The sequence below is a fragment of the Megascapheus bottae genome, chromosome 15 (assembly GCF_031878675.1).
Source record: "Megascapheus bottae isolate mThoBot1 chromosome 15, mThoBot2.hap1, whole genome shotgun sequence".
In the NCBI taxonomy this organism is placed as follows: domain Eukaryota; kingdom Metazoa; phylum Chordata; class Mammalia; order Rodentia; family Geomyidae; genus Megascapheus; species Megascapheus bottae.
The window spans coordinates 47,749,044-47,774,187 of record NC_143523.1 but is presented as its reverse complement, the minus strand read 5'-3'; the positions used below and the strand labels follow the sequence as shown (position 1 = coordinate 47,774,187).

General features: G+C 38.7%; 1 protein-coding gene and 1 non-coding gene across 2 annotated transcripts in view; both read right to left on the bottom strand.

The window, feature by feature from the left end:
- Lrmda (leucine rich melanocyte differentiation associated) overlaps positions 1-25,144 on the bottom strand; it is a 999,007-nt gene that overhangs the window by 289,487 nt on the left and 684,376 nt on the right. The gene's annotated exons all lie outside the window — the stretch shown is intronic.
- Positions 24,397-24,529, bottom strand: LOC150054318 (small nucleolar RNA SNORA42/SNORA80 family). Its single transcript, XR_016537942.1, has one exon. It is a non-coding gene; the product is annotated as a small nucleolar RNA SNORA42/SNORA80 family (small nucleolar RNA).

Below are 25,144 nucleotides of genomic sequence, written 5' to 3'. Positions count from 1 at the left end.
AGAGCATATTCCTGTCCCCATCCTAACAACCAGATTGAAATCACATTGAGCCAAGCATATGGAACAAAGCCTATTCCCAGAATTACTTTATTTGATTTTCTTCAATAACTCCCTGAGGTATGGGGCCAATCCTCACCTCACTGAGGAAGAAACGGAAGCTTGCAACAGTTATGGGAGGGACTTGCAGCTAGACAGCTGGTTGACTTGTATGGACAGAATTGGAAGTTAATTGGACTTCAGGATATTCCCTTCAACTGCCCAAAGGAACAAGAATAATTATCATTGTCCCTGACATGACCAAAAAAGGTGCAATGGACCCACTTATAAACTGTCTTTGTGTCAGTTTAAAGAAGCTGGCACTGATTCGTGTTTCATAAGATATGAGGGGACACTTTCTTAACATACATACTGTACAATGGTTCTGTTAAAACATTACCGTTTTCCAGGAAATAACCAATATAAACATACAAATTGAAAAATCTATGTTCTCTAGCACTTAGGTACTGTTAACTTCAACTTTGATTTGTTCTGAATCCATGTTGAAATGTGATCTACAAATAAGAGGTTTAAAAAGGGTTGGAGCTAAGTATGTGCTACCTAGGTGCTAGAGAACATAGATTTTTCAATTTGTATGTTTATGAAGCTAAAGCGAATCATGTTGAGTGAGATAAGCCAAGACCAAAGGAACAAAAGGTATGCTTAATATGTGGTTATTATATTCAAGCAGACATAAAAATCTATAATTGATAGACATCATGTTTTATTACATAGATCAATATGTATCTGTGACATACAAACCCTCAGCTTAATTTTAATTATGTTCTAATATCTAAATGCCAGGGCTCAGCACTCAGGGGCATCAGTATATTTCCCAGGCAGGCCTTCCATACAGCTGGAGAAAAACATGGCTCACGAACTTTCACTAGACATGTTCCTCACTCAGCCTTGAACAACACATTATATACTTTTGACAGAAAAATAAAAATATTCTTCAGCTCTGACTTAATGTGAACCCTCTGCCTTTTTGCAGTTTGGGGGGTGGGGACTAAAGCTGCCAGTTTCTTGGAGCTTCCAGGCAAAACAGAAACCTTCTGCCTTCCAGGATGCCCATCTGGAACATTGCTGTGAGTGGCATATTCAGGAAATAAATAAAAAATAAACAGACTTCCCCAAATCCCACTATTAACATTCTACACCTCAGGCTAAATGTTAGTGCCATTTTATCAGCCTCTGCTCAAAATGTGAAAATGGAATAAAGAACAAATTCCACCAGCTAATGGCTATATGACTAAGTTCCATTTAATAAAATGTTGCATTATCTAGAGTTATTTCTAACAGATGAACATTGGATTAATAAAAAATACACAAAATAAAAAAAGAGGTTTTGGTAAGCTGACAGTAAGACCCACTTTAATACAAAATTATATTAAACAGAAGCCTTTGATATTATTACAAAAACCCATAGGAGATCTCAGCTTTCTGGCACCCTAATAGCAACAAGTTACACTTTATTGTTGAATTCTTTCCTTTTAAAAATGTACTTTGAGCAAATTGTGTACTTAGAAAAATTAATTGGAAACATAGTTTTAGTTCTTTCCAGACCCATATTCAAAACATCTGAATGCTGGCTGGATAAAATGTGTCCCTCATGCTGTCTAGATCCCTAACAAGCGAGGAGGACACGGACTGTCACATCTCCCATGGCATAAATATGCTTAGAATCATCAGGGATTCATTATGCCTGAGAAAAGACAGGAAAGACTTAGGAAGATGTTTTCTTATAGACCAGGAGGAATGGTCATAGTCAGAATAACAATGCTAGTCCATGGCTTTGCAGTATATGGAACATACCCACAAACCATTGTTTGGTTTACAGATTCTCTCTTGAAAAGAATTACGATCCTTATTTTTAGAGACAAAGTTCAATAGATTTTCTAGAATTTGCCTCTGGAAAATGGGAAAGATCAGACAGTATCCCATCTCTTCTGGGTTCCAAATCCTTGTGTGTGGGGATAGTGCCAATCTAACCCTACCCATGAAACCTACCCATGAAACTCTATAACTCCAAGAGTCAATACAAGGTACACAACAAATTTCAGTCCCTTACAGAATAAAGCAAAAGGTCCTCACTGACCATTTTCTATTTGATATGTGTCTAAGAGTCACAAAGCCAATATCATAAAGGAGGATATTTAATCCATTCTCTTACCATAAGTGCCTTACACTTCTACCAACGTTTCTCTCCATTTTTCTAAGAGAGCATTTAACACATTGCCATTGTACAGCTGCCAAACCCTGAAAAGTTTAGATTCAGCATTTGCAAATCATCTCTTAGGACAAGTTGCCAATATTTAGATTAGTCCTCCTAAGAATTAACTGACTCAAAAAGCTCATATCATTCAATTTCAGCCAATTAAATGAGTACTATCTATCATTAAGTCTTTCTCCTTGGGATTATTAGTGCTTGCGCATGCAGTGGGCATGGCTGAAGAGATCATTTAGTGTGAAGGACATGGGAGAACAAATTATGTTGTTTTGGTTCAGAATTGTAACCTACTATACATACTTGAGGGTTGGCCATCAGGGGAAATTCAGGAGAGGAACTTAGGAAATTCCATTCTACACAGTGCAAGATTTTACCCTCAGATTCACAGTTCCCAAAACTCTTAGTTTTTTTTTATATATATAATGAGTCAGAGTCTTCCTCTTTCCTACTTCTTCAGCCTTACAAAGTACATTTGCATGTAAGTTACAGAGTAAGTCATAAGAGAGAAAACTACTTGTGACCAATACATGACTTTTCTTTAGTTGAATAAAAATGATGGTCACTTGCCTTACGATCTACCCAATACATCAGAAAAGTAAGACCCGGTGCTCCAATCCTAAAGAAAATTGATTCAACATTAGGAAGACATAATCTTAACACCAAGTGTGTTTATTTGTAGATTTATAGGCACATTCTAGATACCACAAATGAGGGAAGTCACCTCTTTATGTCTGGCTTACTTCACTCAATATAATTTTTTTTCCAAGAGAGATAAACAAGAGGCTATAAATGAATTAATTGAAGTGAAAAGATTCTATGGAGGGTACAAATAGTACAATTCTTTCAATACACTAAGTGAAAGCCCAACAAATAAGTTCCAAGAGATACGTGAAAAAGGTGAGGGTGGGGACAGAAGGAGAGGGGTAGAAGACTGAAAAAGGGTGGGGAGAGGGGAGAATGCAGGCAAGAATATATTTCTCAATTCTGTGGTATACACAGGGAAGGAGTGGTTTGAATGGGGGGAGGTGGTGGAGTTATTGAAGATTAACATGGATTTTACATATAAACTTCTTTGTTAAATTGTAAAATGTTCAATACACAATCTAAAGTTAAGGGGTAGGGACGGCTGGGAGGGGTGGACGAGAATCTCAAAAGGGGTGACACTGATCAAGATGCACTGTATTCATAAACTGCTTCAGTGAATGGCAACTCCATTGTACAACTAAAGATAATAAAAATATTTTTTAAAAGGAAGATATCTTCTTTTTCAAATAAGACTTTGTTTATTTTGGGTGCTGGTCCTGGGGTTTGAACTCAGGGCCTAGACTGTCTCTGAGCTTTTCAGCTCAAGACTAGAGATCTACCACTTGAGCTACACTACCACTAGGTTTTGGGTGGTTAGCTGGAGATAAAAGTCTAAGAGATTTTCCTCTGGGCTGCTTTCAAACTGTGCCTCTCAGATCTTGCCTCATGAGTAGCTAGAATTACAGGAGTGAATCTCCAGTACCTGGTTCAAATAAAACTTTCTTAGGTATAGCTTATTTAACCCCCCTCCTTCTGCACCCGTATGGATTGTGTACCCCTACCCTCACCTTGGGTGTTTATAATATAAATCTGCCTATCTCATCCTCTTCCTAGTGGTGACCTGGATCCTGTATTTTATGGTTGATTTCAGTCTTCAGATTGTAATATAACACCTGAATGCAAAGAAAAACAAAAACCAAAAACCACCTTGCCTTTATTTTTGCAATGTAGAAAGGACTTTTGCTCTGAAAAGGTGAGTCAAAGTGCACCAAGTTAATCTGTCCAGACAACTAGTTTAAATGTCTAGGCTTGCCTACCCCTGCAAGTCTACATGGCAAATACTTCATTAATCACACTGCAAGACATTTGAAATATTATCATTATTTTTAACGGAAGAGCCATAAAAAATTGAGATAATATCCACTTGCTATGGCCTTTATTCCTTGAGAACAAATTGTTACTGTAATAGTTTCTGTATTTGTCAAAAATTCATGCTAATTAAGCTAATACAAATGTGAGACATAAAATTGGGATGGAGACAAGCTCTCCAGTGGAGGAAGATGATGGCTATTTCTATGGAGTTAGTTTACAATTACAAAAAAAACCCAAAAAACAAAAAACAAAGATGGGCTGACTACCCTTTGCCAAGTTCCCATTGTCTTGTGCTCCCTCACATATGATCTAGGTCAGTTCTGATGGCTGAGTGGAAGAAGTTGTAGCCTCTTTCTGCCCTAATCAACTCATTTCTCTATTGTCACTTTCTAATCCCATTTTGACCATCCTTGTTGCTGGACAGCATTCTTTTCTCACTAGTCTATTCCACTTCCACTCCTCTACTGCTAGTTTCTGACCCAATCTTCAATCTTCACCCTTAAGAAAATATGTGGCAAACTATGTCTGGCCAATTAGGTTTGGCTTTCCTTCCAAGTTCTTTCCGGTTTTAATCAAGGCTCCCTTAGAGAGACTTGTCCTTTTGCCTCCTGCCACAACAAATATTTTTCCAAGTATCCTGTCTACTTTGTGCCAGCTTTATACTGGAAAGTGTAGCAGAGACAAGGAAACTGGAAATAAGGATTTTTTTCCGTTGGACAAGACATAATACAAGATGAATATTATGTCTTCCTGCTGTACCTGGTGACATATTAATGGTAACATTTGGACTACAACATGAGCTGTCACTCACTAGTCCTTACTAGGTTTCAAGTACCATGCTAAGAACTTGACACATGATTCTGACTTCTCCAACTAAGAGTGTAAGGTAGGTATCTCTGGGCCCACTTCATAAGTGGAAGAAGGACTCAAAGTTGCCATCTGCCTTCTACAAAGGGAAGAGTTTTTAGAAGTTTTACCTTTCACTTCTGCCATCCTCAGACACCTCTGGCAACAGAGCAGTTCCCAGCACTTCCCATGTGACTGCTGAGTACTTACCAGATGGCTCGGTGGTGGTCACAAAGGATACCAACTCATAAGAAGATAGCTTAAATTTTTAGTCAAGATTTGTTTTCTGTCCCTATAACTTGCCACTATACTCTTGTCAGAACATGGTAAAAATATATTCTGAATGCGTATTTCCATATATAGAAAAGATTTTAGAAAAAGGACCTGATATTAGGTCCTAGGCCTTGCTAGGCACACAGACGCCTTTCCAATTCCCTACATAAACTTGTTTCAAGGGAAAGCATTTCACAGCTTCTCCAAATCATTTTACTTTTCCCATTCAGATTTTAAAGGCATCACATAAGCCTAGGGGAAAGATGTGCCTGTGTTTCCTCACTCTCAAGTGCAACTTGGATGAGTTGTTTGAAGGTTCTCTTAACTTTGGGAGGAAATTGAGAAGGCATGAGGATGAGTCAAACACCTCAAGCCAACTGAGGTTCTGGGACAAAGTGCCAAAATAAGTCATCAAAAAAGTACAGAGGGCATGGACTGCTGACTCGGTGAGGATCAACCCTAGACATCCGTCGGCCTCATCTGCCTGGTGGAGGTCAGTAGGTTCTTGGGAAATGAATACATGTGAGGAAATGCACACAGGGAGGGCCTTGGAAGCTGTGCTCCTTGGGAAACTTCCTTCCATGGGCTAGGAGTAGGTTTCATCCTAGAAGGGAGTATGATAAGAACAGAGAAGTCAATAGAAAGTCTGCTTCTGGTCTGTGTATCAGGTAGATAAGATCTCATATAACATAAGGTAGCTCTCCCAGATGAGACTTCTCTCTGGGGATTTGTACCAACCACTAGTAACTAAGAGGCTTTCTTTAGTTTTGCTGGCACCCTACTCTCATTTGCAAATAAACACTGTCTGTTCTACCACTTTTTCTGCTTTTTGCAATGAAACAGAGAAACCAGATTTGCCATTCTATCCATTATTCCAGGCCCCTTAAGAACATGGGCCAGCATCTTCTTCCTCCTACCTGTGGGGCTGCATGCTACCTGTGCTCTTAGGGATTAACAAAGACTAAAATTTCCATCTCTGAGAGTAATAGCACTCAAATATTTGAATATGACTTTTATGATTCCACTCTCCAGGCCTGTTTCTTCATTTGCTCAGTCTGGAAATCAGTCTAACTATCTGCTAGAATAAAGCTGATTTTAAGTCTAAAATCCTACAAAATCAAGATTTGGGGAACAAAGAGTGATGTCCTTCTGTTCCCCCACTCTTGTTCTTTGATGAGATTCTATTCTCTTTGTACAACCTAGGTTGTAGAAATATTTTTTAACTAGTTAGTGACTCCAATCTAAGACAATGAACTGCAGCCTTTGGGTTAAATGGAAAGGAAATAGAGAGTGTGGGGATACACAAGCTGATTTAACGGAAGTCCTCAATCAACACCTATTAAAGCATTATACAACAACACAAGCTTCTTCCTGGGCATCCAGTTACCATGCTCAGGAAGTGCTGTCTGGTAACTGGCTTCTTTGATAAACAACGATGAATGACCACCATCCAGGGATCATTACATCCAGGAATGGGTTCCTAAAGCTCTTGCAGAAAATAGCACACAGACACATCAAGCTAGAATAAGAAATTTCCTCAGAGAAGTGTCAGTGGGCATTTCTCAAAGATAAGACAAGCCTCAAGGAACAAGCTGCCACTTGAATAAGCTGCTTTTCTGGGTTCAGTCATGATGACAGCTGCAATGCCAAGTTGCTACAGAGGGAAATATTGTTTTGTTCTGGTGGACTGGATCCTTTGAAATGAGCAAGCTTGTCTCATGAGGTTTGCTAAGTGGAGATGGCCTTAGGCAACATTGTCAAGTGAGATAAGTTTGCCTACTGTACCTACTACTCCTCAGCACAACCAAGTTCACAGGACCTCATTTCCCACCACTAGCCAGCACCTTCTAGAATCCCCTGTGACTATTACAACTATCCTTTTCTTCTCCTTTTACAGTTTGTCTTCCATGAACCTGTTTTCTCCAAAGACACTGCTCTGAGCCAGTGATTATCTCATGCCCAAGGGCTAGTAAAGAAAAAAAATACCCCAGACTAACTAGAAAGCCTACAGTGGGAGAAGATCTTCACTAACCATACAACAGACAAAGGCCTCATATCTAAAATATATAAACAGCTAAAAACATTAAATCACTCCAAAACTAATCTCCAAAGAAACAACCATCCAATTAAAAGATGGGCCAAAGACTTAGAGTCGTCTCTGAAGAAGAAATAGGAATGGCATATAGACACATGAAGAAATACTCGACATCCCTGGCCATAAAAGAAATGCAAATCAAGGCAACTCTAAGATTCCACCTCACTCCAGTTAGAATGGCCAGGATCAAGAAATCTAATAACAACAGATGCTGCTGGGGATGTGCCCAGGAGGGATCACTACTACACTGCTGGTGGCAGTGCAAACTCATCCGAACACTATGGAAAGCAGTATGGCAATTCCTCAAGAGTAATAATAGAGCTCCTCTATGACCCAGCAATTCCACTACTTAGCATTTACCCAAATGTCCATAAACAAGGACATAATAAAGCCACTAGCACAACAATGTTCATTGCAGCACTATTTACCATAACAAAGATATGGAACCAACCCAGATGCCCCTCAGTTGATTAGTGGATCAACAAGATGTGGTATTTATACACAGTGGAATTCTATGCGGCTGTCAGACATGACCCCATTTGTAAGGAAATGGAAAGACTTAGAAAAAATCATATTAAGTGAAGTAAGCCAGACTGAAAGGAACATAGGCTAAATGGTTTCCCTCATTTGTAACAATCAGTAGAAACCTTGTGCTCTCCTAGCAGGGATCTACAATAGTTCAAAACCTAGATACATAAGGCCATATAGTATGACACTAAATGAAAGGACCTCCAGGATATAGAAACAAAAGCCATATAATGAGTGATTGTTTTCCTTAATGTACTATGTTATCTCTCATCTCTTTTGCTATCCCTTGGTTATCGTATTGTTACGGTATGTTACCTTGTTATATATTGTATATATATTTATTTGGTTATTTGAAATCGGATAGGGAAGGGGAAAAAACAAGATGAGAGGTGGGGGAAAAGGAAATGGGGACCAAGACATGAGAAAGGGTATCAATGTTTGTGAATTAATGCACCTTCTATCTGGTGAATATAATGTAACCCTTCTATTAATTACAATAAAAAATGCCCCAGGATTTATTTTCCCAGTGTTAGCCACTTTCCATGTTTGCAAATACACACTAGACACATCCTAGGATTTCTTGATAATGGCCATTCTAACTGGAGTAAGGTGGAATCTCAAAGTTGTTTTGATTTGCATTTCTTGTATGGCCAGAAATGTTGAGCATTTTTTCATATATCTATAGGCTATTATTATTTCTTCTTCAGAGAAGTCTCATTTTAAATCTTTAGCCTACCTTTTAATGGGATATTTGTTTCTTTAAAGATTTGTTTTTGAGAAATTCAATTTTTTGAGCTGCAGGTATATTTTAGATATGAGAACCTTGCCTGATATACGGCTAGTGAAGATCTTCTCCCACTCTGTGGGCTTTCTATTTAACTTGCTAGCTATGTCCTTTGCCATACAGAAGCTCTGCAGTTTAATGATATTCCACTTGTCCAAACTTTCATTTGTTATGTTTCTGGGCTTTTACTAAGAAAGTTCGACCGGTGCAAGGAGTCCTAGTGTATCTCCTATTCGTTCCTGTAAAGTTTTCAAGGAATCTGCTTTCACCTTAAGGTCTTTGATCCATTTAGAATTAATTCTGGTGCATGGTGATATATAAGGATCCAGCTTTACTTTTCTATAGGTGCTTAACCAAGTCTGCCAGCACCATTTGTTGAAGAGGCTGTCTTTCTTCCACCTTTTTTTTTTTTGGCTCCCTTATCAAAGGCCATAGGTCTGTAGGTTGATTTCTGGGACTTCAATTCTATTCCATTGGTCCTCAGGCCTATTCTTATGCCTGTTCTGATTACTTCAGCTCTGTAATACAGTCTGAAGTTTGATATTGATATTCTTCCAGCACTGGTCTTTCTGCTAAGGATAGTTTTTGTTATATGGGGTCTTTCATTACTTCATATTAATTTTAGGATTGTAAGGCAGGCACAGTGTAAAACTAGCTACTTAGGAGGCTGAGATCTGAGGATCAAGGTTCAAAGCCATCCCGGCATTAAAGCCCATGAGACCCTTATCTCTAATTAACCACAAGAAAACCAGAAGTGGCACTGTGGCTCAAGGGATAGGGCAGTAGCCTTGAGCTGAAGAGCTCAAGGACAGTGCCCATGTCCAGGGTTCAACCCCATATACTGACAAAAAATAAAATGACCATGGGATATTGATGGGTATCTCATTGAATTTGTAGACAGCATAACTGACATTTTCATGATGCTAATTCTTCCAATCTAGGAGCAGGGGAGGTTTTTCTACTTCCTTAGTTCTGCTTTAATTTCCTTTTTCAGGTTTTTAAAGTTTTCATCATAAAGGCCCTTTATATCCTTAGTTAGGAACTCCTAAGTATTTAATTTTCTTTGAGGTTATTGCAAAAGGACTTAAGTTCCAAAATCAACCAGAGTGACAATCTGTACCAGCAAGTCTTTGTAACCCCCTTGGCATCCTAGACTATCCTCAATGCAATGGATACTATCCATAGAAAGTCTTTGGTGAAATGAAAAACTTAGGCAGGCCCACTGCCTAGTCTTCAATAAAGAATTGCTTAAGTTTCCAACACAGGGTCCTAGGGCTGTAAGCACATGGATCTGTAAGGACTATTTGCATTGTGATCCCATTTCTCTGGGGTCAAACTGACATTTCCTTTAGCAATCTCAATTTTATAAGTGGGTGTGTAAGATCAGCAGTTGTTGGAGGCACTTAGAATAGAATAAACATCTAAAATGAGCTAAGAAGGCTGGTGAAGGGGTAAGCTCTGCAACTAGATAAAACAGAAACTCAGTAATAGCTCTACCACCATCTGACAAACTCACTCACCTCACTTCATTTTGGTTTCTTGATCTGAAAAATGGTCATGTCAGCTCCAAGTAATGGCCTTTTTGTGAAGATAATTGCCAAATAAGAAAACCGACATCAAACAAATGCTGGTTTACCTGTCTTATTTTTTCATCCTCCCATTATAAAATCAGCCATCTCTTAGTTATCTTTACATTTGGGAAAAGGGCTAAAGAGTTACTAATCTATTCAACATCTAAGTAAAGAAAATAACAAGAATTTTTAGCCAGCTTAAGAAAAGGAATCAGTTTTAAATAGACTGAGCAACTATTTATTGCCATTTAAAACCTATTCTTGATTTTCCAGGAACTCCAGAATATACTAGCAAAGCACAGCTTTTTTTCAATTACCAAAGTTGCAATTACTGAAACAAATACAGATCTATTTCCTCCCAAGTAAGTGTTGCTTCTCTTTTCTTAAGTTAATTCAGATAGGTTTGCCCACAATTAGATGGACATAGTTGACATTCCTGCAGTATTCCAAAGCAAGTGATTGGTTACAAAAATCTAAATCGACCTTGACAAGTCATTTTCTGGAGTTGGAAATGTTATCATGCTATGAATACTTTGCCAATGATAGCTAATGTTCTTGACAGGAGAGAAACTCTTCTACAATTAGAAGGGTGGTGCTGGGATAGGCATCCTACATCACTGTGAAGGGTCTGATGATGAGCAGCCTGCACCAAACACTTGAACATGCTCTGCTTTTACTCCTGACCTTTGAGAGTTAAATAAAAAAAAATACTGACAAATGTTTAAGCTTTGTACTATGGAGAATGTTAGCAGGCTTAATGGTTGAGAACTAAACTCCTGGCAGTCCAAAATAGTGCCACTAATAGGATGATGCTAGAAGAAATAGGTATTGTGTGAAGTCCTGGGGAAAAGCACCTTAGTATCGCTTAGGTACACCTCAGTGCAATTAGACACTACCTGCACTCCCTGGTAGGTGACAGACAACTCCAGCCATTTACTAGGTTAAGAAAGCATTGCTAGGGTGGATCTGAAGCCAGGCCTTCTGCATGGACTGTGGGGGCCCATCAATCAGCCTTCTAGCAAAGTCAGGCCCCACCCATTTCTGGATTTGAAGCCGCCCTTTCAATATAATCAGTTTTCATTACTGCCCTTTGATCTCCTCTCTTTCTTGGTCCACAACACTTCATCACCTTTATTTTCTGCCATAATTGCATGTGAAAGATTTTCCTTTTGATAGACACTAGATGCCAAGCCAGGACAGAAGAGAGTGTTGAAAAGTGTCACGTGACCTGTCTGGTTTAGAAGGAAGCCTATACACCTGTGGAAGACAAACAATTTTCAGAGATATGAAATATCTATCATCTGTCCACAGGATATGAGCTGTTCGGTCTGCTTAATAGCAAGAGGCTATGAATGGCAGAATAGATGGTGCTGAAAGAAATCGGTAGCACACAGCCGATGCCTGGCAGGACTCTCCAGGCCAAAGCTCAGATCTGGCTGGGTTGAAATCTGCAGGGTGCTAATTCTGGTGGCAGGCAGAGAGGTTAGCCGTGGCCCCATTTCTGCTCCCTGTCACACTGTCATTGAGGGGCCATCACCTGCTGACAGGGACACATGATTCACAGTTATAGCCCAGGTTCACATTGCAGCATACCTTTGTTCAGGAAGATGCAATACTAAACATCACTAACAAAAATATTCCTGTCTCTGAAATAGATAATTTTCAGGGATGGCTCTGTTTAAGGCTTTGCTTTCCCCAAATTTTCCTATTCACCTCTGTGTTTAGCCAGGGATGGAAGCTCCATGCTCAAAAGAACCAAGTAAAAATTCTTTGTACAAAAGCTCAATGACTGTTACCTGCTTCACCTCGGTTTGTGAACCTCTTCTTGGAATCCTTTCTTTCTAGGATATCAAAGCCTTTGATAGCCTCTCTACAACAATAGTGACAATACTGGCAACCAAAGCAACTGGAATAGCTTTAATAACAATAGCTAATGTGTATTGAGCACTTACTTGGAAGTGTGCCAGATACTGTCCTCACAGCTATTCAAATATTAACTCAAAGAGACTTTATAGCAACTCTTGGAGGGGGTAGATGGTACCATTCATCTTATTTCTCAGACTAGGAGCCTAGACAAGGCCTCCTGAATACAAATGTAACAGAGCTGGTGCTAATATCCAAGCATTACCTGGAACCTTAACTCTCAATCATTGTGCTCTGGAGTCTCAGTGAAGAATTGCATGTATGTTGCCTCTAAGCCTAAAAACAATCTTAAACCTGTAAGAATCAGAAATATTTGTTCAATAATTGGTAAAGCCAGGATTTGAACCAAGGTCTCCATGACTCTGAAATACATTCCTTTTCCAACAGTCCTAAATCTCATACACATTGACAGCTGGAGGGTGTCAGATTGCTACTATCATGTAGGAGAAAACCATGAGGTTCTAGGAACAGAATGGTTCTGCTTAGATCATTAGCAGATCCCTAGGGACTTAAGCCCCCCCCCCCGCCCCCGCTCTGTCTATCACCATATTCAAAGCCTAGGGCTCTGTATAATGAGGTTAAGGTGGAGAACACTATTTTCCTTTCACACATGACTCCATGTTCACATTTACCATGATAAAAATAATTTTACACTCCTCTAATTAAACTTAGTTGGCCATGATGTATAATTATTTGTATATATATTGGATTCAACTTGCAAAAACATTTTGAAGGGTTTTTTTTTCATCTTTGTGCATGAGAGAGATTGGTCCACAGTTCTGACAACACAGCACAAATTTTCTAGAAAAATTTATGAGACATTGGAACAGTTCATTAAGGTAGGCAGACTCAATCAAAAAACTTGTTAGATCTGAAGTTTTCTTTGTGAGGAGAATCTTATTGACTCCATACTCCATTTTGAACCAAGTGATGTATAGCCATTGTGTCTATTATTTCTTCTTCACAGTGCCTTGTTTATATCTTTGAAGGATTTTTCCCATTTCAAGTTTATTGGCACGAGGTTTTCATGATATTTCCCCTAATCACATTCTTAACATCAGGGAAATTTCTTCTTATATTCCTAATAGTGCCAGTGCTTTCTTCTCTGGACCCCTTATCTGCACGGTGAGGGAGTTATTGATTTTATTAATCTTCTCCAAGAACAAGGTTTCCTTTGCATTTGGCTTTTTTGCTTTTGCTTTCCCTTTTCTTTTGTATTGATTTTGTGCTTGCACTGTCATGGTTTTCTTTCTTCTGAGATCTTGGGAACTCAAAGCATTTGAGTCTGCTCCAAGTTATTCTATGGCTCACAGTTTCCTAATTTTCTTCAGTGACTTTCCCCCTCTGATTTATTTTGCAGTTTCTATTGTTACAGTCTCGTGTTCACTAATTTTCCCTTCTGCTAATGTCTAATTAGCTGCTAATTCCTTCCAGGGTGGTTTTTATCTTGACATTACAGTTTTCATCTCTAGAAGTTTGCTTTGGGTCTGATGACATGTAGCTTTTTAATACTTTAACCTTCTTGGGTGTTCCCTAACCTTCTTACACACAAAGAATAGTTATAATACCTGTTTTAATAACTTTGTCTACTAATTATGTCATCTCAATTTCTAAACGATCTACATTTTTCTTCCCATACAGGGATGTATTTCTCATATTTCCTTGGATGACAGATACTGTAAATTTGATCTTACCAAGGGCTAGATTTTAGTTCACTTCAGTATTTTTGAAGACTTATTTCTGGGACACCACTAAAGTATTTGCACAGTGGTCCTTTTGTGATTTGTCTTTTCTCCCTTATTAGGCAGGACCTGCCCAATGTTTCCTCCTCTTAGGCAATTCCTCTGCATGCACTAGCAGATGACTGGTACCCTGTGCTCCATGCACAACAGCAAGCAGGAACAGCGATACAGGCCCTACATGAACTCCAAGTGTTGCTCTACCTGCTCTTTTTGAATGGTTCTTTACTGGGCTTCTAGGTTTCTTACAGCATCTTCTGATCAGTCAGTGTTCAGCTAAAGACCCAGGATAACTTTTCTAGTAATTTCTGTAACTTTCTCCCTGTGCAGCTCTCCCTTCTCCATCAACTTTCTCCCCTCTAGAACTCTTCTATGAGGATTCTAGCTATCAATTCATATCTCAGGGAAGCTGGTGTTTGTCAGGTCTGCCTGGGAAAATGGCCCCTTCCCTGTTCTCCCTTGGTGCACAAGGGGCCCCTTCTCTGCAAGTCCCTGCTCTATCCTTCAGAGCCAATGTAATTGGTGCTTCTGTATGCAGAGAAGGTCCCCTGGCTTTAAAGTCACCTCCTCTTCCTCTGGGGTCACTTCCTGAAAGGACTACCATACACACAACCTCACTCACCGCGCCCCCCCATACATATAACCCAGGTCTCACTGTGAGTTTCTTCTGCACACCACCATCCTGTGCGAGCCTATAGATTGGGGTTTTTCCTTCCTCTTCCCATGGATCCCTTGCACCCCATGCACACTCTGATATTGTGCAGGACAGAAGTTGCTCTCCCCCACCCCCAAATTCCTTTCTGCCTGACCCATGTGGCAATCTCTTTTTTGTGAACCTTACAGTGACTGGCTTTGGGTTTCAGATTTCCCTTACTGTATCATGGTTAGAAGCTGTGGATGGACAGGCAGGCAAGGCTAGGGCTCATCCTGCTTGTCTTAGGGATCAATTTCTGCTTTGTGAATCATTCCATGCTTGAAACCTGGTTTCATTTTGTTTTCTTTTGAAATTGTGTAAGGCAGGAGAGAAAATACAGGCTTTGTAACTGTTATGGCCTAGAACAAAAAAATCTGTTTACTTTTTATGATATACTGGCTGAGGAGACTTTGGGTCCAGGAATTGAAAGAGACTGCTAGAAAGATCATCCAGTAGTTCCAGGATTCCCTATTTATGGTTACTTTTCAATTCTTTCCATTTGTCTTTTTCTCTTTACTATCATGGAAATGAAGTTCAGAGCAGTGGGCAGTGGAAGGGGTCTGGCTTTGTCAGTGGGCTTGGCAAGCCTCTTCAGAATTGCTGCCCAACTACTTTCAGAGAGGAGAATGGATGTATGGAGGCTTCTTTCCTTTTCCTCTTTGAAAAGCCCCAAAGGCAGTGTCACGTAAAGGGCAGGCATAATACATGAGCCAGGCTTCTTACGCTATTCTACCAAAAACTTAGGGACAAGTTGTTTAAAACATCTGTGCATTTTGTGCACAGAAGTAGTTCCCCTCTGATGAATAAAGACACATCTATATTCAGTTTCTTGCACAGAAAACTCATTTCATGATCTTCAGCAATGTATTTCAAACTATGAGACAAAAGAAAACATTAATCTATTCCTAGACGTAGCACCTATAAGAACTAATTTTTATCAGGTGCTAGAAACACGCTTTCAAATATATAACTGATTACCCATAAAAACCTACGAAAAGTTAACACTATGAGCTCTGCCATATAGACAGGAAACAAAGGCAGGTCCAGAGAAAGGACTGATCTTGATCACGGTTGTACAGTTATTGATGGAAGTAAGAACTAAACCCAAACAATCTCATTCAAGTAATGTTTATTGCAAAGAAATCTGCTATTGCTCTTAGAGGACTTCCTAAGAAAACAGTACAAGTTGCCATTAGAATAGAAAGAACATAAAATGAGTCAAACCAAATTTAGGAAATATGAGAGAACGCTTCAAGAGGTCCAAGATACAATTAGGAAGCCTAATTTAAGGCTAATTGGTATTAAGGAGGGCCTGGATAAAAAAGGTCAATTGTATTGCAAATATACTTTAGGGAATCATCTCAGATAATTTCACAAGTATCCAGAAGGGCAGGCCCATCCACATACAAGAAGCTTTTACGCCGGGAATTTGGCCTAGTGGTTAAAGTGCTTGCCTAGCATGCATCGATTCCTCGGTACCACATGTAGAAAAAAGCTGGAAGTGGTGCTGAGGCTCAAGTGGTAGAGCTCTAGCCTTGAGAAAGTCCAAGGACAGTGCTCAGGCCCTGAGCTCAAGCCCAGGACTGGCAAAAAAAAAGAAGCTTTTAGAACCCCAAACAGACCTGACCAGAAAAGGACATCACACAGCCACCTTATAATCCGTATAGGATCAATAGAGATCAAAGAAAGGATCCTAAAGGCAGTCAGGGAGAAGAGAACAATCACCTACAAAGGAACACCAATCAGAATAACCACAGATTTCTCAGCAGAGACCATGCAAGCAAGAAGAGATTGGAAGGATATATGTCATGCTCTTAAGTCAAATAACTACCAACCAAGAATACTCTACCGAGCTATGCTCCCATTTATTACTAAGGGAAGAATAAAAACATTCCATTCCAGGGAAAAGCTTCAACATTACATAGCAACCAAACCAACATTACAGAAAATTCTCAAAGATGTTCTACACATTGAAAACCAACACAAATGTAATAGACAAAGAAACAGCACACAAAAATCATACCATCTAAGTACCACATGAACTGTCAAGACCCTAATGAAAGCTTTTAAAAATGGCAAGAACTAATAAATATTTCTCAATCCTAACTCTCAATATCAATGGACTTAACTCTCCAATTAAATGGCAGAGACTGTCTAGTTGGATCAAAAAGCAAGATCCATAGTTCTGCTGTCTTCAAGAGACATATCTTGCACAAAAAAAAACAAAAGTTTTTTAAAGTGAGAGGGTGAAATGAAGTTTACCAAGCTAACAGCCCCCATAAACAGGCTGGATTTGCTGTCCTCATATCAGATAAAGTAGACTTCAAACTAAAATTAGTGAGAAAAGACAAAGAGGGTTACTACATACTAATAAAGGGATCTCTCCTCCAGGAGGACATAACCATCCTAAATACCTACACACCTAATTCTGGAGCACGAAACTTCATTAAGCAAACCTTACTTTCACTGAAACCATACATAGATCAAAACACAGTGATTTTTGGTGACTTTAACACACCACTCTCACCTATGGACAGATCAACCAGGCAAAAACTCAACACAGAAACCTTAGAATTGAACAACTGTATAGAACAACTAGATCTAACAGACATCTGCAGATTATTTCACCCAGCAACAATATAATATACGTTTTTTTCAGTAGCACATGGAACATTTTCCAAAATAGACCACATTTTAGGGCATTAAACAAACCTAGGCAGATTCAGAAACATTGAAATTACTCCCTGCATTCTCTCAGACCACAAGGGCATCAAATTGGAACTGAACACCCATCTCCACCAACGAAAACCCTGTATCTCATGGAGATTGAACAGTACATTGTTGAAACACCAATGGGTCATCGAGGAGATCAGAACAGAAATCCAACAGTTGATGAAATTTAACAAAAAGGACACAAAATACCAGCTCCTTTGGGACACAGCAAAGGGAGTACTCAGAGCAAAATTTATAGCTCTGAGTGCCTACAGTAACAAATTGGAAAAATCACAAACCAACAATTTAATTTGTCACCTTAAGCTCCTAGAAGAAGAGGAACAAACCAACCCTAATCCCAGTAGGAGGAAGCAAATTATTAAAATCAAAGCAGAATTAAATGAATTCAAGTCCAAAAAACCTACAGAAAGAATCAACAAAACAAGAAGTTGGTTCTTTGAAAAAATTAACAAAATTGACAGACCCTTAGCAAATCTTACTTAAGAAGGGAGCATACTGAAATAAACAAAATCCCAGATGAGAATGGTAATATTACGACAGAAATTACCAAGATCCAGACCATCATGAGGGAATACTTTCCTAGCCAATATTAACATACCCAAACTGAATCAAGAAGACCTAAAGAGGCCTATTTCAAGCACTGAAATAGAAATGGAAATAAGACAACTTCCACCTAAGAAAAGCCCAGGGCCAGAGAATTCACAGCTGAATTCTATAAGGTCTTCAAAGCAGAGCTCACACCCATACTTCTCAAACTCTTCAACGAAATTGAAAACAAAGGCTCTTTGCCAAACGCACTCTACGAATGCCACTATAACCCTTATCGCCAAACCAGACAGAGATTCATCAAAGAAAGAACTATAGACCAATTTCTTTGATGACTATTCATGCAAAACTTCTTAACAAAATACTAGCCAACCGTCTGCAACAACTCATCAAAAAAATCATACACTATGATTAAACAGGTTTCATCACAGGGAGGCAAAACTGGTTTGACATATGCAAATCAATTAATATAATTCAACACATCAAGAGGAGTAAGAACAAAAATCACATGATTGTCTCAATAGATGCAGAAAAGGCATTTGACAAGATCCAACACCCCTTTATGCTAAAAGATCTGGAGAAACTAGGAATCCATGGAACATTCCTCAGTATAATAAAGGCTATGTATCACAGCTAGTATTATACTTAATGGCGAAAAGCTAAAGCCATTCCCTCTAAAATCAGGAATAAGAAAAGGATGCCCACTCTGTCCACTCCTCTTTAACACAGTATTACAATTCCTAGCCAGAGCAATAAGGCAAGAAGCAAGCATAAAGGGGATCCAAATAGGGAAAGAAGTGAAACTTTCCCTCTTTGCAGATGACATGATTCTGTATTTAAAGAACCCTATAGACTCTACTCCCAAGCTCCTTAAGCTGATTCATTACTTTGGAAATGTAGCAGGGTAAGAAATTAACCCTCAAAAAATCAACTGCCTTCCTATATGCCAACACTGAGAGGAATGAGGCAACAATCGTGAAAGCAACTCCTTTTGCAATAGCGCCAAAGAAAATAAAATACCTACGAATTATCTTAACTAAGAATGTAAAAGACCTTTTTGATGAAAACTTTAAAAGCCATAAAAAGGAAATTAAAGCAGAACTGAGGAAATGGAATAACCTCCCATGCTCCTGGATTGGAAGAATCAACATCGTGAAAATGGCAATCTTGCCAAGGGCTATCTACAAATTCAATGCAATACTTCAATATCCCAATGTCATTCTTTAAAGAAATAGAAGAGGCAATACAAAATTTCATATGGAATAATAAAAGACCCCATATAGCAAAAGCACTTCTTAGCAGAAAGAACAGCACAGGAGGAAATTCAATACCAAACTTTAGATTCTTTTACAGAGCTATAATAATCAAAACAGCTTGGTACTGGCATAAGAACAGGCCTGAAGACCAATGGAATAGAACTGAGGACCCAGATATTAAACCACAGACCTATGGCCACCTAATCTTTGAGAAGTGAGCCAAAAAAATAGGATGGAAGAAAGACAATCTCTTCAACAAGCGGTGCTGGCAGAACTGGTTAAGCACCTGCAGAAATCTAAAGTTGGATCCTTCTTTGTCACCCTGCACTAGAATTAACTCCCAATGGATCAAAGGCCTTGAGGTAAAAGCTGACACACTGAAAACTTTACAAGAAGGAATAGGAGATACACTAGGCCTCCTTGGTACAGGTCAAACTTTCTCAATAAGGACCAAGAAACACAACAAATCAGAGAAAGTCTAGATAAGAGGGACTGCATTAAACTGCAGAGCTTCTGTAATGCAAAAGACAAAGCTAGCAAATTAACTAGAAAACCTACAGAATGGGAGAAGATCTTCACTAACCATACAACAGACAAAGGCCTCATATCTCCAAAGTAACAACCATCCCATTAAAAGATGGGCCAAAGACTTAAAGAGAGTATTCTCTGAAGAAGAAATAAAAATGTCCTATAGACACATGAAGAAATGTTTGACATCTCTGGTCATAAAAGTAATGCAAATCAAAACAACTCTAAGATTCCACCTCACTCCAGTTAGAATGGCCAGGATCAAGAAAACTAATAACAACAGATGCTGGAGGGGATGTGGCTAGGAGGGATCACTACTGCACTGTTGGGGTGGTTCAAACTCGTTCAATCACTATGGAAAGCAGTATGGCAGTTCCTCAAAAGACTAAACATAGAGCTCCCTGATGACCCAGCAATTCCACTACTTGGCATTTACTCAACCATCCAGAAACAAGGGCATACTAAATCTATTAGCACAATGATGTTCCTTGCAGCACTATTTACCATATCAAAGATATGGAACCAACCCAGATATCTCTCAGTTGATGAGTGGATCAACAAGATGTGGTATGTATAAACAATGGAATTCTATGCTGCTGTCAGAAAAAATGACATCACTGCATTTGTTAGGAAATGGAAAGACTTAGAAAAAATCATATTAAGAGAAGTAAGCCAGACTCAAAGGAACTTAGGCCCAATAGTCTCCCTCATTTGTCATAATCAGTAGAAACCTTGGGCTCTCCTAGCAGAGATTTACAATAGAACAAAATCTAGAGACATTAGGCCAAATAGTATGACACTAAATGTATGGACCTCCAGAAGGAAACAAAGCTATATTATGAGTAACTGTTGTTCTTAATATACTATGTTATCCTACCTCTTTTGCCATTCTTTGGTTATCTCATATTGTTACAATATTTCACCTTGTTATCTGTTATATTTTATATGTGCTTAATTCTTTATTTGAAAGTTGATAGGGAAGGGGGGAAATCAAATTAACTGGGGGAAGGGTGGGAGGGAAATGGAGACCATGTCATAAGAAAGGGTATCAATGTTTGTGAATTATGCACCTTCTATCTGGTGAATATAATGTAACCCTTCTATTAATCACAATAAAAATTTAAAAAAAATCATTTTAACTGAAGTAAGCCAGACTCAAAGGAACCTAAGCTCAATGGTTTCCCTCATTGGTCATTATCAGTAGAAACCTTGGGCTCTCCTAGCAGTGATATACAATAGAACAAAACCTAGATACTTAGGGCCCTATAGTATATTGCTAAATGAAAGGACCTCCAGGATATAGAAACAAAAGCCATATAATGAGTGACTGTTGTCTTTAATTTACTATGTTATCTCTCATCTCTTTTGCTGTCCCTTAGTTATCGCATATTGTTACAGTATCTCACCTGGTTATCTGATATATTGTATATATGTATATTTGGTTATTTGAAGTTGGATAGGGATGGAAGGAAAACAAGATGAGGGGCCAAGACATGAGAAAGGGTATCAATGTATGTGAAGTAATGCACCTTCTATCTGGTGAATATAATGTAACCCTTCTATTAATTACAGTAAAAATTATATGATAAAAAAGAAGCCACTAGAAATTATTCTAAATCCCTGGTAGAAACTCAAAGTTAGACCTATATTAAGCTGCCTCTTGAGAATGGGCTCATTTGGCAAAGGCTTGCTTCTACCATGGGGAAGTTAAATGAGTTAGTTTTCTTCAAATTCTGAGTTTCTCCAAGCCTTAACCGATTTACCAGGATTATCTGTGCCTTCCTGTGTACTCTTTCCTCATTGATAAGGGGTCTCTTATCTGTCTAGCCTCAAGATCTATTGGGCATGATAAAAACGACAGAATTTGTATAGGGATGAGACTCTTCCAAATAATGGTTCTAAGTGGAAGGCTGGGGATATGGCTCAGTGGTAGTTACTTATTTAACATTCACAAGGCCCTGGGGTTTGATTCCCAGTATCATATACCACAAAAGTTCCTAGCCTAAGACTCAAATTATTTCATTTCTCAGCTTCTCTGGATCTCCTTAAAATTTAAATGGAAATTTTTCATCATTCAGAAATAAAGCCATTCTGTGGCTTTCAAGCATTGACATTATTTTTATTTTCATAGAGAGGCTGGAGATTTCTAAGAATCAATTTATGTTGTCCCAGTAATTATAATTAATGAGTAGTCAGAAACAGGAAGCTAAGCCTCTAAGCATGTATAGTGAGGCCTCATATAGTGAAGAACTGGCCTCACCCTCCAAGTGACAATGAAGAGTCTTTTTCTTAACACATAGTAAATATTGAAGTCTATCAGCTAGAGATACCTGGTTGCAGTATTTCTCCCCCACTGGACTGTAAGCCTATGAGAACCCTAATCTAAATAGAATCTAGAACTAGCTTTCTTTGGTGATCCATGATCCAAAGAACCTTCTGGCTATGACGAAACCTCCACATGGATTAGCCAGCTGTGCTCCTTTGTCTTCCCAGATGACACAGGAAGAAATTTCTTAGGAGACACCCTTACAGCCTTTCTCCATATAAATACTAATGTCTGACCTCAATTACTTAGCTGTCAGAGAGAACACTATTGTCCCTCCAGCTTCTCTAACAACTGCTCAAACACTGGCAGGAAGAGGAAATGATCTAACAGGAGAAGAAAGAAGAAAAAGACAATCATTCCTATGACAGACACACATCTCAGAGGCTCTGAAGACTATGGCTAAGGGAGTATTTAAGAAAATATTTCCCTATAGAATGGAAATCAGAATGAATTCAGACAGAAATGTGAGTATTTTCCTGAGCTGATTATTCTAGAGACAGATAGCAATAAGGAATGGTTAAGTTTAAACAATGAGATCCACTTTTATCATTTCAGCAACAGGTTTCATCCAATTAGAGAATATAAACCATAGTTTCCTACCCATAATCTTAGAATTACTGTGAAACAATCCAGAAGGTACTACTCTTAAGCAAAGACATGGATTATAAACAGCTGTCAACTCTCCATCATAGGGTTTCCCCAATTCACATTCTTTTTCTCTTGTTCATTTTTCTTTCCTCTCAGTCTTATCCACACTTCACATGGCTTTCCTACTGACATGGTTTCCCAGTATAAGCCATGTGGTCCTGAAGAGTGTGGCAGATAAACTCCTTAGCCAGACTTTCCTAATGCTCATGGCTATTTTGAGGTGCTTCAGGAAATAGATGTGGTAAGAAATTATAGAATGCAAAATCGTGTGGCTAAATGTCAGAACTTGTGTGAAAAAGAGACACAGATTTGCCTACATTTCAGTTTAATATTTAGTATATAATTCACAAAGCAGATAGGTCCCTCTTGAGAATAAAATGTCTCCCTAAAGCAATTCTTAAATAGACAACTTTTCAATCTAGGTTCTCAATTTTCTGCAATTCACGATATTATCTAAAAATATAAAACATGAGGTGTGTATGAAGACCCTCATAAAGCCTCCTATGAATATACTGGAGTATAGGTCAACAAACTTCCCATAAAGAGGCAGATATATAATATTTGTAGACTTTAAGACCCATGGAGTCCTTTCTACATCATTTAAAAAAGTAGAAACATTCTGGGCCTAGAGGTATAAAAATGAAGCATTAGTCATAGTTGGCCTGTGGGCTGGTGACCTTTCTTACTAAAAAACAGACTGTTTCTTGATACTGCTCACTGGGGTAAAATCCACCTTCTCTTTACTTCTAGATTTGTAATCTGATAAAATTGACACAGATAAATTACAAACTTTTCAAAGTTTCTTGGTAATGACACAAATCGTTGTGTTCCGGCATTTACCCAGCAAACCTACTTTGTGACCTAGAGCAAGTCCTATAATCTCTGAGCTCAAAGTGGTGAAGTGCTATCCTTGAGCACAAAAGCTTAGGGACAGTGCCCAGGCCCTGATTTCAAGCCCCAGGACTAGCACAATACAACAAAAATGAACCAAGCATCTTTCTGATCCTTATTTCATACTACTCTTATTCATCAAAACAACAAGAGTTTGAGCTAGGTCAGATACCAACTGTGCAGAAGGTGGGTGGGTATTCTGTATACTTCATACTCAGCAGTAGAACACAGCCAGTAGCAAATGCAGAGAGAAATAGAAAGGGAATGCTTACTTTTCTTCTGAAGAAGAGGATGCTCCCATTGCTTTAACAGACACACATTTAGAATTAAACTCAACAGCCTAAGACTTGCATTAAGAAGAATTAATAAACTATCTCCCATCCTGCAGTCAGAAACACTTGTTCCTGCTTAGATTTCGTCACTCACTCAAGCTCCTTGAAGATGGATTAGCCTTCTACCACAGAAAGGAAACAGGTCATTTATCTAACATCGAATTATTTACTGACATTAAAAATGATAATATCCATCAACAAGCAGTGAGTCCAAGTGGGTCACACCGAGAACAAAGGTGCCTTTCTTTGATAAGGATTACAATGACATGCTGAGTTAGCTGCCATCTATGTTCCAATAATGTCATTACTGCCAGAAGAAGTTCATGTTTTAATGATATGTGCATCATTTCTCATGTATTTCAAACTGGGAATCTGTATCATGTTTTGTTTTTCACTGAACTTCATATAATAGTAAATGCAAATGCAGAGCAAGAGAACTGGGAACATGTTTTGCTTGAGGAGGGAAGGAAGTTCTCATTTTGTAACATTTACCTTTCCCTTTAGTTCTCTTTTATTTTTTCCTCTGTGCACTTCCCTTCAGTTCCAGGAACCTATAGGTATAGGTCAGGCAATGTTTTGGGATCACAGTTTGCTCTAGCATAGGACACTATGAAAGGCCCCAGGGAACAGGCCTGCCATAAATCTAACCAATGGATCTCATTGTCTTTCTTCTTAAAAAAAAGTTATTATCCATAATCATCCCAATACCTAATAACCACATTTTCAAGATAAATAACCTAAGGTCCAAAAAATCTGTTGGGTAAATTGTCCAAATTCACACCAATGACTTGTCTGACTTTGCAAAGATCTTGGATTTCTCTCTCAACACCTATGTACCAACGTTATCGACCTAGCTGCCTTTCTGAACAATCAAGTGTCCTTCCAAAAAGCATTTGTGTTGGGGTATGGTAGTACCCAGATCTAATACCAGCACTTAAGGTAGAGGCTTGAGAATGAAAGATCAGAATCTATTCTGTGCTACATAAAAAGACCCTATCTCACAAACTAGTAAAAAAAAGAACTAGTTGGGTATACATGGAGCTTTGAGGTAGAGTGCTTGCCTGACATATATGAAGCTCTAAGTATGATTCCCAGTACCACAGTTTCTCCAAAAGAGCTTTTCACAACAATTTAATTTTATCTCAAAGAAAACAACACTAAAAACTTTTAGCAAAAGCAAAGGCCTCCTGAACATGTGTGGAATTGACTCACACTTTGGGTTATTACCTGGAAGGCAAGAAAAACCACAAGTAATTGGCGGGAATGACC